A 12,311-nucleotide genomic window follows, 5' to 3' on the forward strand; every position below is an offset into this window, starting at 1 on the left:
CTGTGCAGATTTCTGTTTCCTGCAGTTCTCTTTCTTTTTTCCTCTCATGACTCGTCATTAGCATGACCTTGCTTTCCTTCATCTCCTGCAATATTAACAAGTCTCTGGAATTTCACCTAAATAAACAAACCCCTTCAAAGTTCCTTCTCCCAGGATCTGCGGGTGGGCTTGCCGGCGTCCTAGGACAGCTTCTGCGTTGCCGTTCCGCGGGGAAGACCCCCGCCTCTTGGCCATCAAGTCCTCCCTCCGCTCCCCTCCCCCGGAGACCGCATCCTCTGCTGACCGTTTTCTTAGTCAACGTTCACCTTTAAGTGGATTTAGGTGTACAGAATGGTCGCGAACACGGTACTCAGCGCTCCCACGTACCTCCCTCTCCTTTAGTAACATCAGTGCGCTGTGCTTGTCACAACTAATGAACCAACGCAGATAACGGTATTTCAAACAAAAGTGCATACTTTTCCCCCCCAGATTTCCTCAGTTTTTACATAACGTTCCTCTTCCCTCTTCCAGGACTCCATCCAAGATGCCACATGACATTGAGTCATCGTGTCTCCTCAGGCTTCTCTTGGCAGTGATGGTTTCTCAGACTTCCCTTATTTTGGGTGACCTTGATAATTCTCCAGGGGACTGGTCGGCTATTTCATAGACTGTCCCTCATCGGGATTTGTCTGGGGTTTCTCTCATGGTCAGATTGGGTGATGGGTTTTGGGAGGACGTGCAGGGTCCTTCCCGTCACGTCACGTCAGAGGGCCTGCTGCCAATGTGACTTCCCACCGCAGGTGTGACCTTGACACTGGCCGAAGTCCTCTTGGTCAGACAGTGTCTCTGCCGGAAAGCAACTCTGAGCCGTTAATTTTATTTACATGGTGGTCTACATTATGCTTCCAATTGTCCTTTTGGAAACTGCTTCACCTGGTGGTGTCCACGGGGCAGGGCAGCCTGGAGGTGGCACTGTGACGTGAATTTGACTCCCTCTGGCCCTTTGGTGACCTTCTGCTTTGTGTCTTGTCTTCTTCGGTTGACGTTTTATTCCTTCCCCACTGCTTCTTCTGATTGTTTTTTGTTTTTTTTCCAGGACTCTGAGCATTACTCATGTCAGGATGGAGTCAGAGGGCAGTGGCGGGTCCCCTCAGGGAGCACAGCTCCTGCACATTGCAGGGTAATAGGTGACTTCATCCCACTGCTATTAGCCACACGCCGAACGCTGATGTTCCAACCATCTGGCCGCCGGGAGGATAACCGGCTGAGCCAGCAAATACTGTGATTGCAAGAAGGCCCAGCTGGTCCTGCTCAGGAGCTGGAGGCCTGGCACTCCTCCTCGGCCCTGCCGCCGCAGTGAGGTCCCTCTGCATCCCGCGTGTGCTTCCCACAAAGAGCCCCGTTCCCTGCAGGGACACTGGCTGTCTCCCTGAGGACAGAGTGGGACCCCGTGGGGATGTCAGTGTATTTCCTGAACAGTGATCTCACAGGAGCTTTTCCCTACACAGATGGGTGTTTCTTCTTGGTGCTGATCTAACTGAAAATATTAGGAGCTAATGCTACCGAGCCTCACCACATACTTGGCAGATCCCATGGCTGGTGTACCACAGCCCTGGGTGTTTGGAGCTACTTCTTAGCTCCATTGCTAGGGGGAGCCTGAGGCTCACAGGGGTGGTATGTCGTGCCCAGTGTCTATAGTTAGTCACCCATGGGGCCGGCGCTCTAACCTGCTCTGGGGGACTGCTGTGTGCTTGCTGGCACACCTGCGTGTAAGAGTGTGAGAGGGTCCATGCACCGGCCCAGGTCCATCCTGCGTCCATCCTGTGGCACTGTGCCGGCTGGCTTCTGTGGGATGCTCGGAGCCCCTGCACTGTGGAGTGAAGGTGCTGCTGTTCAGCCCTGTGGGGGCTCCGGGACCCAAGGTCAGCCTCAGAGATCAGTGGTTGTGCCGATGGGCTAGGTGCTCACGAGTGTGGCTGTGCTGTCTCCGTGGGTCGGAGCTCCTGGCAGGGTGAGCCGCGAGAGACTGGGGGCTGCTGCTGAGGCCAGACGGCCAAGGGCAAGGACAGACCCCCCATGGCTGGGCCTCTGGAGTGAGAAGCAGGGCCAGGAGCCAACAACAGTGATAGGTCCCTGCACCTGCCAAGAAAGTGACGTCACCATAGCGAGCCGGCACTTCGAGGCTCTGTGCGGAAGGCGGGAGGGAAACGCGGAATGTCGTGAGAGGGTGGCTGGGATCTGCTCGCACGGGCGGACACGGGCGTGCGGCTGTCCAAGGCTCGTGTCACTCATCTGTAAAATGGGCAATAGGAGGTCCTCCCCCGAAGGGGTGGTCACGGGGTCAGTGTGAGGACTGTCCCGGCGCCGGCGGAGGAGGGGAGGGTGAAACCAGGCGCAAAGGCGTGCCGACAGACGGGAAGGCTCACCCTGTTCCCTTCTGCTCTGCCTGCCTGGGCGTCTGCCAGCGGATACCTGCCTGTCGGGGCTAGGAAGGGCTGGGCTGGGCGGTGCGCTCTCTGGCTTCCAAGTCCAGCTCCGCATCATGCTCGCCATCTCAAGGGACAGAATCTGGGCAGACAAGGGGGGATCCGCTCTTCACGTTTGCAGTGGACAGGGGTGGGCTCTGGCTGCACCCTGTATTTTATATACACACACAGGACCCTTTCCCTCTGTGTCTCTTATAGCATACACGACAGTGTACTTTCTGCAGAGAAGGGGCCCTGCTCCCCGGGGCGGTGGTACACGAGGAAGCTTCCCGTGCACTCCGGGAGAGCCAGCGAAGCACTCCTGTGCTCCTCTTAGCACCTCTGTGCCCTGGGCTGGTCCTTGCCTTCGAGAGACGTGCAGTCTGGGAACCACAGGAGGATGACACGTCCCGTCACCAGGCGCTTCTGGGTGGTGCAGTGTCAGCCTGTGGGGCCTCCTGAAGACAGCTCCGAGGTCGTGTTTCTGAGCAGGGCTCTCCCGGTGGTAACCGCTGCTCCCGAGAACACCGGCAGGGAACGTCGTCACCGCGTGCGGCCCCCCTACGCCGATCTTAACCAGCCCGGGTGACTCCAATGCGTGAATGAACACAGCGTCTCTCCACCGAAGGAGAGCAAAGTCCTAATGGATTTGTTCTTAAGTTGCACACTGTTGTCGAACATGGGGAAGTGTCAAAGTAATGACCCTTCTACAAATAGTGCACTCTGGCCATTACTTCGGAGATGCGTTTGTCCACTAATTGAGACCCTTGGGGGTGGCGAAGGTTAGGTCTTGGTGCAGTGACGGGCGGCAAGTTCTCAGCTGGCCATTGCTCCCTACGTCGCTGAAAGAAGTTGAAGAAATGTCCCCAGTTGTCCTGCCAACACCCAGAGGACAGCAGGACCTAGCAGAATTCCTGTCCACCCTTCCCGATGAGAGACGGGGTCTCCTCCCTGGACCCCAAGGGGAATCGTTCCCGAGGCTCAAAATGTGGGGCAGCTGTCCTGTGTCATTCCGACTGGACTCCATGGCAGATGCTCAGCTGCGTGAGACACCACACTGAGAAGAGAGAGAGAGAGAGAGGTGGTCGGGAGGGAGGTCGGGCGGTCGGGAGATCCGGCGGGAGGACAGGCCGTACAAAGGCACTGATCTCATCGCGGAGACGGCCGCCCCCGTGCACTCCCAGGCTTGGGGAAGGGTGGTGTTCACGCTCTGAGTTTTAAGACACAGAGAAGTCCCAGCTTCAGAGCACCCTGATTTCCAGTGCCGGCCACACTTACCCCCACATACGCCCGTGGGACAGAAGACTGGTCGCCCCACCGGGGTGTGAGAGCCCTGAACAGGTGGGTGGCCCCCTTGGATGAGCCCCTCTCTCTTGCTGTGGCAAGGCAGGGAGACCCGAGCCTGCCCCACTCGCACGGCCCCCAAACCAGCAGCTCCTCCCGCGCCCACCTGGTGGGTCCCAGCTTGCTCGGGGCCGAGGACGCTGCGATTGCACTTCATTGTACGAGGATTTTCATGGCCACTGCTCCTGGCAATATGAGGCTGGCAATAAAAATAATTTATTGGAGGGATGTTGATAAAGCCTTGCTTATTGCAAACAGTAAATTAAAGTGAGCACTTCCACCTTTCTTCCCTACCCAGGGAACAATAACCACTCACAGGGAACTCGAAGGGGAAGGGGAACAAGATATAGGACAATCGTTCAACGTCACCCGTCTTACCAGCAACCTCATAAAAATTAAGGAATAATTTTTCAAAGAGGTAAGGGCTGTAGGGACATGAAAATCAAAACAACCAAATTGTTCCTGCCCGGAGGAGGCGCATGCGGCACGGGAAGGGATTTCTTTTCCCATTTTTAATTTACAAGAACCTTGTAAACTACAAATTAAAGGAGCAGTAGCGATTCCGAAGACTTGATTCATTAAGCCTTTATTTACCCTTAATGCCTCCAAAGGAAAGTAATTTGGTTACTGAACATGAGTTATGGCTCAGAGCTGACATCTTCCCACACAAATCTCCAGGCCTGTTTTAGGGTGGGGCTGCGGTGCTGAGCAGAGGCGGCAGCTAGTAGCAAACATTGGCTCCCCTGTTGGGACGATGATCTGGGAGTGAGCTTCCAGGGGCCGATCCCAGCGGCCCGGCTCCTGCCGCGTTTAGTCCCTAGGCCTGGACGTGGGGATGGCTATGAGGAACACGTGAATCTCCTGCTGGTCAATCTCCTGCTGGTCATATCCTTTTTCCCCGAGAAGCCTGTCATTATCCGTGGCCTGTACTCGTAACAGGCAGATAGTAAGAGCCCAATAAATAGCTTTTTATTTTTATTTTTTTAAAGATTTCGTTTGTTTATGTGAGAGAAAGAGACAGACAGAGATAGTGAGAGAGAGCATGAGTGGGGAGTAGAGAGAGGAGCAGGCTTCCGCCAAGCGGGGAGCCCCATGTGGGGCTCGATCCCAAATCCCGAGACCATGCCTGAGCCTAAGGCAGGTGCTTAACGGACTGAGGCACCCAGGTGCCCCAAGAAATATCTTTATAAATGAGCGAAAGAGGAAACAAAGGAATGAAGGGACTTCATGCATTCCTCTGGGTACCGGACTTGGGGGTTCATGGGAAGTCTCTGTAGAAATACTACATCACTGCACATGGGAGTTCTTAAAGGTGAGGTCCTGACGCCCTCTGTCCCCTTCGGTTGCCACAGAGCACTTACCGCATGCCAGGCCCTAGCTGGAGAAGAGGTCAGGCCTGGTCCCAGCCCTGTCTGAGCCTATGGTCAGGCGCATGTGGCCTTTCCCCCCTCATCTCTGTGGACCTATCTGGTGGCTTCTGAGGGTGAGGAGGAAGTCAGGACAGTGGAAGGGGGTGAAGTGCCCACCATCGTGCGGACATGTGACGTATCCGTTCTCCACTGCTGGGTAACAAATCACCCTGAACTGAACACACGTGATGGAAGATTCGGAGGTCAAAAGTCCAGGCATGATCAAAAGAAATAAAATCTTGCCATTTGCCACAACGTGGATGGAACTAGAGGGTATTGTGCTTAGTAAAATAAGTCAATCGGAGAAAGACGACTCTCCTATGATCTCCCTGATATGAGGAGATGGAGATGCAACTTGGGGGGTTTGGGGGGTAGGAAAAGAATAAATGAAACAAGATGTGATCGGGAGGGAGACAAACCATAAGAGATTCTTAATATCACAGAACAAGCTGAGGGTTGCTGGGGGGAGGGGGGATAGGGAGCGGGTGGTTGGGTTATGGACATTGGGGAGGGTATGTGCTATGGTGAGTGCTGAGAAGTGTGTAAACCTGGGGATTCACAGACATGTATCCCTGGGGCTAATAATACATTATATGTTAATTAAAAAAGAAAAAGAAGCCCAGGCATGGGTCAGCTGGCTCCTCTGTTTCAGGGTCTATCACAGGCTGAGATGGAGATGTTGCTCAGGGCTGGTGTCTAATCTGAAGGCTTGACCGAGGAAGGACCCATTTCAGCCCACTGAGCTGGGGTATCTTTTCTTATCTTCTGCCCTCAGACTGGGACTTACACAATTGGCTCCCCTGGTCCTCAGACCTTCACAGCTGGACTGAACTATACCATCAAATTCCTGGGTCCCCAGCTGGCAGATGGCAGATCACAGTACTTCTTAACCTTCATAATTGCATGAACCAATTCCTTTATATACACATATCTTATTGGTAATTTTTCTTGGTGGAACCCTGACACAAGAACTCGTCTCTTTCCTCATGGAAACCCCCTTGCCCATGGTTCATCCAGAACCACACCTTATGCAAAGACTTTGCTAACAACCCCTCCTGGTATGAATCTTCTTGCCTGCATTAAGACTCCCTCCCACTGGCTCCCCAAAGGACCTTGGACTCTGCCAGAAGAATGTCAAACAGGAGCAGGTGGAGATCTTCCTAGAAATCCCAATCCCAGAGAGGTACCAACTTTACCTGTTTGTAACAAGGCACTGACCTTGGAAGCACTGCAAGTTTTTAGATTGAACCTAAAACATGAATTGACAATGTTTTTTGGAGAAGATCACATTGCTCAAATAGCTACCCTTGGAATAAATCAAGTGGAGTGAGTAGAGAAGACAGTTGAGCTTGGGTTAAATGGTCATGGTGCAGGGTGGATATGCAGGGGTGAACTCTGATCCCTGAGCTAGGGAGGCAAGGGTTCTTTCCATCTCTGAGCTGGGGAGACTTTGGACTTACTCTGCATCTCTGCTTCTGTTGGCTCATACATCTCTTTCCTTGTCTTCTTGGCATCACTGATGGATTTTATGAATGTTTCCAAAGGTGGGCTCCCAGCTTTAATGGTGTTGGTCCTGGGCATCCTTGCACACCAGGTCATTGCACAGAGGAGGTGTGGGACATGGCTTGAGGAGACATGGAGTGGGAGGGCCATGGGAGTATGGAATCCAGTGAAGGTGCTGGCTCCACTTCATGGTGCCACTCTTTCCTCTGGGCCCTGGTGTTCCCACCATAAGGTGGGGTGTGACTAGACCTAAGCCTTGGTCAACTTAGGTCTGTGGATGGGACTGTGGATAGTTCAACTGTGTTCCCCACAAAGATAAGTTGGAGTCCTAACCCCTGTTGTCTGCAAATGTGACCTTGGAAATAAGGTCTTTGTGTCTTTGCCACCACGTTAAGATGAGGTGGTACTAATGAGGGTGGGCCAGAATCCAGAATGACTGGGGTCTGTACAAGGAAAGGAGGGACTGCTCTCCACTGAGCACACACATGTGGAGAGGAGAAGGTCATGTGGGACAGACACACAGGAAGAAGCCCATGTGAACACGCAGGCAGAGATTGGGGTGAGGCGCCCATAGGCCAAGGAAACCAAGGGTGACTGGAAACCACCAGAAGAGAGAAGAGTCAGGAAAGACCCTGTCCTAGAGTCTTCCGAGAGACGACACCCCAGCTGACCCCTTGCTTTCAGACTCCTGGTCTCCCAACCACGTGAGGGTAGATTCCTGTTGTTTTAAAGCCCCTAGTCCATGGTCATTTGCTATGGCAGCTCCGCAACACTCCTATGCTGGGGACCCTATCCTGTGACTGTCAGTGGGGGCTGCAGGGGCAGACCCTGGGGGAGAGGAGGAGCTCTATGCCCGGGGGTGACAAGGTGGCACAGATGCCCTCTTCTACCTGCAGCACTGTTCGTGGGAGCCAGGCCAGGAAAAGTGCTAGGGGTCCAACACAAGGACGGAGCCCTCTGCTCCTTGGCCAGATTTGGAGGGACAGCCCAGACAGCTGAGAAATGCTGCACTTCATGTAGGGAGATTGGGTGGGGCTGACTTGACTTTGACTTAGGTGCCCACCCCTCTTTGGGCCTTGGACTCCTTATCCGTGGAGTGGAGGCATTCGTCCAGGTGAGGGAAGGTCTGTAGGCTCTGACCAGCATCCCACCCCAGGCGAGGGGCCTGGCTCAGGAAAGTGTGTTATGTTGACAGTCACAGAGCAGCTCGGGTCCCAGGTGAGCCAGTTTCCGGAGTCCCAGAGATGCTGACTGTTCCTGCTTCCATGCTCCCTCCAGGATAATTCAGACCCTGGTCGGGAATAATTCAGAACTTCTTCAGATCCCAAGTGGTGACCAGACTGTGTGGGTGAGGACATCCAGCTTGGGGAAGAAGGCTGAAGGTGACATTTGGGGAGCTCAGGCAAGAAACAGGTTCCTTAAAAAAATTTGGAATCCTATTTTGGGTTTTACTCCAACCCATCCACTGTGGGCTGCGTTGTCTTCCCATATACATATGTTGAGGTCCTGACCCCCAGATGTGACCCTGTATGGAGATGAGGGCTTGAGGGAGGTGAATAAGGTAAGATGAGGTTACTGGGTTGGTCCCTAATCTGACAGGACTGACGTCCTAATAAGAGGAGATGGGGACACAGACACACACAGAGGGATGATGGTGTGAACACTCAGGGAGAGGACATTGGTCTGTACGCCAGGGAGAGAGGCCTTCGAGGAACCAGCCCTGCCCATGCCTGGATCTCAGACCTCTAGCCTCCAGGACTGGGAGAGAGAAATCTCTGGTTTGAATGGCCCAGACTGTGGTTCTTTGTTACGGTGGCTGGAGCAGGCCAATATGCCATCCCAGTGGATGCAGGAAACAAAAGACTAAAGCATTAATTTCACTGATTCTGGTCTGTAAGTGGACATGCTCTTTCCTGTTGCGACATCCCATGGTGAGGTGTCCTAGAGGGCTTATCATCACGGTAGGCTCAGGTGCTCTGGGACTAGCCGTGCTCAGCGAAGAGGAAGCCAAGTCGGGTCTGGTCTCCCAGGCCTAACAGGCAAAGGGGTTGAGGTGGTCCGTTCTGCACTGGTCTCATCCTGCCGCAACGCCCCACCTTCCTTCCTCGACCTCTTGGGGAAGGATTGGGTGAGTACCCTGGGCTGCTTCTCACAGTCCTCCCCAACCTGAGCTCAGGGTTGGGTCTGAGCCCCCTCTTCCTCCTCTTGACGGAGCACCTGAGGCAGAGTCTGTGCCTTTCTTGCCCCTGGATCCGGGCAGCACTGGGTTCTACTCCAGGCTCTGGCCGAGTCAGGTTTCTTTGCTCTGCCTCTGTGTTTCCATCTTTAAAATGGGAGCAGCAATGCCTTTCCCTGGAAGAACAAATTAGGAGTTGGGGTGCATCTTCATTGGCTAGGACCGCAGTAACAATGCACCACAGGCTGTGGGGCTGCAACAACCGATGTGTGTTTCTGGGTTCTGGAGGCTGGGGTTCTGAGGTCAGAGGGCCCACATGGCCGGGGCCTGGCGGTGGCCATCTTCCTGGTCTACGAACAGCTGCCTTCTTGCTGTGTCTCATAGGGCAGAGAGACAGCTTCTCTTCTTATAAGGGCATGGATCCTACTCATGAGGGCTCATGAAGGTTAATTTTATGGGTCACCTTTACTGGACTGAGAGGTTCACGGTGATTATTTCTGGCTGTGTCTGTGGGCGTTTCTGGAAGAGATTAGCAAGGGAATCAGCAGACGGTAGAGCTGCTGGCCCTCCCCTGGGTGGGTGGGTGCCACCCAAGCCGTCAAAGACCTGAGAAGAACAAAAATGTGGAGGAAGGGCAAATATTCTTTCTCTTCCTGAGCTGGAATATCCGCTCTCTCCTCTTCTCATACGTCAGACCTTCAGATCTAGGCTGGGACTTAAACCATTGGCTCTTTTGGGTGTAGAAAAAATGACACCACCCGCTGTTCTGGGTCTCCAGCTTGTGGATGGCTGGTCACGGGATTCTCAGTCTCTGTAATCATGTGAGCCAATACTCTACCCGAAGTACCTTTCTGTCTGTCAGCATCATTCTGTCAGTCTGTTTCTCTAAAGACCTAACTGATGCAGGGACCCTCATGACCAATCACCTCCCAAGGGCCCTGTCTCCAAATAGCATCGTGCTGGGATTAGGGCTTCAAAATATGGAATTTGGGGGCACATAAGCATTCATTCCACAGAAGGGGGGAGGTATGTTTTAATCCCCACAGCACCATGACTATCTGAGGAAACTGGGATTGGAGAGAAGGGGCGGGAACCTGGATTGTGGGGGGCAGTGGAGCCGGAGAGTCATGGGGGAGGCAAGGGTATTACCATGACCTTCATCCCACTGGTTTGTCCATGGATCTTTTTTTTTTTTTTTTAAAGATTTTATTTATTTATTTGACAGAGAGAGAGAGAGAGAGATTATAAGTAGGCCAAGAGGCAGGTAGAGAGAGGGGGAAGCAGGCTCTCCACTGAACAAGGAGCCCAATGTGGGGCTCGATCCCAGGACCTGGAGATCATGACCTAAGCTGAAGACTGAGGCTTACTGAGCCACCCAGGTGCTCCCTGTCCATGGATCTTGCAGGCCTTATGTCCCTGGACATTGGACTTGTCTTTGGGAGCAGTTGGCAGGTGGAGGAGATCTTAGTCATGGAGGCAGCAGCCCTAGGCAGGGCGGTTACTCCTTTCATAGGGAAGGTCACTGCCCTACAGTTGAGTGAAGTGATGTGTTAAGCCTCCTGGTTGGGTGCAATAAATGCCCCCACACCACTTCCTTCCTTGGGGGAGAAGTGCATGAAGGGCTCCCTTAGGGAGGGGCTGGGTTTCCAGATCCTGGCAAGCAGCCTTGATCTCAGCCAGCTGTCCTCAGCCTCTGCCTTACATGTGATTAAGTTATCCCCCCATTTGTTTTAAAGACTTGTCTTATCACCTATTTACAAGACTTATGGATTTCTCATTACTTCCTTTGATAGGACTCGAGCTGAATTGCTTTCTGCTCACCCCATCTGAGCTCTGCCTATAAAACATGACAGTGATAATGGCCGAGAGAAGAACGGGCCGTGTGGGGATCGGGGCCATGCAGAAGGCACCCGCCCACATGCCTCGTGGATTTATCACAGCCACACACACAGACTGGTGTGCCTCCCAACAGCTGTCTGTAGATGCTCAGCCCCGGTCCCCCAGGACCGAGTCCAGAAAGACTCAGATGAGAATCCGCCTTTAGGGTCGGGAGAACATCCCTGAGTCCTCCCTCACTTCTGACCCAACAGCAGAGTTCATGGCTCTCTGAGACCACCCTTGCTTCTGACACTAACTGCAGCTTTCAGGGGTACCCCTGGGCTATCCTCAGGTTCAATAATTCACTAGAAGGGCTCCTAGAACTATCTGAAGTTGGTTATGGTTTATTACAGCAAAAAAACACAGATTAAAATCAGCCAAAGGAAGAGGATCATGGGATGCAGTCTTGGAAAGTCCCATGTGTGGTGGCCCCCGCCATCCTCCCCACTGTGGAGGCACGGGTGGCACTGACTCTTCCTAGCAGAAGTCATGACCACACACACACTGCCCCCCAGGGCAGTCCAGCAGGCTCGGTGTCATCACCTAGACATGGCTGACCACCCACATGGCTGACCTCAGTCTCCAGTCCCCCTAAGGATGAGCTGGTTCCACCTGACTGGAAACCCCCACCCTAAATCAACTGGTTACACTATCCAGCATGGCCCCTGGTCCCCAGGTAAACAAGGACACTCCTACCAGACAGGACATTCCATGGGCTTAGAGATCAGGGCCTGAAGGAAAACACGAGACCTCTCTTAAGAAGGGCTGAATTCGGGGTGCCTGGGTGGCTCAGTGGGTTAAGCCTCTGCCTTCAGCTTGGCCAAGAGGGGTCTTGTATAAACAAACCCAAAGGTGCTCCTTATGTTTTCATAGAGACATGTGTTTACAGAAGTTGGTGAGCCCTGAGTCAGGATAAAATTCCCACCTCTACACAGAAGAACAATCTTCTTGTAAGCCTTGAAGAACTCCCTGCCCTTATGAAAGGCATGTTGGCTTTTCTCACCCTGGTTGTAGACCACTTCCTGACAACAAAAGCCTAATTTGAGTAAATAGTTTAGATTGCTGGGGTGGTCGGTATGGACACGTCTACCTGTAGACTCAAATAGCCAAAAGAAAGGCTAAAGATGCCTAAAGAGTTGGCACCACAATGCTTGGAGTGATGGGTCACCAATGGGAACTTGAAAGGGGCCCTGATTTAGCACAACCCTCTGAGCTAATGTGATGTGAAGCCAACTTGCTGGGGAGACAAGGAGGGAGACAGGGTCCTATTGGCAGATACTCACTCTGAGATCATTGTTCAGTGAGAAGACAATGAATGGATGGGTGGTTCATTGGATGGATGGATGGATGAGTTGGTGGAAAGAATGGATGGGTGGATGGATGGATGGATGGGTGATGGATGATGGATGGATGGATGGATGATGGATGAATGGATGGTTGGATGGATGGTTGGATGGATGGATGGACGTGTGGATGGATAGAAAGATGAATGGAGAGAAGGATGGATGGAGGAGTGATACGGTGTGTGAGCAGTATGATATGTGGGATGCAAACACG

The sequence above is a fragment of the Mustela putorius genome, unplaced genomic scaffold (genome assembly GCF_011764305.1).
Source record: "Mustela putorius furo isolate JIRA1106 unplaced genomic scaffold, ASM1176430v1.1 tig00003853_pilon_pilon_pilon, whole genome shotgun sequence".
Lineage (NCBI taxonomy): Eukaryota > Metazoa > Chordata > Mammalia > Carnivora > Mustelidae > Mustela > Mustela putorius.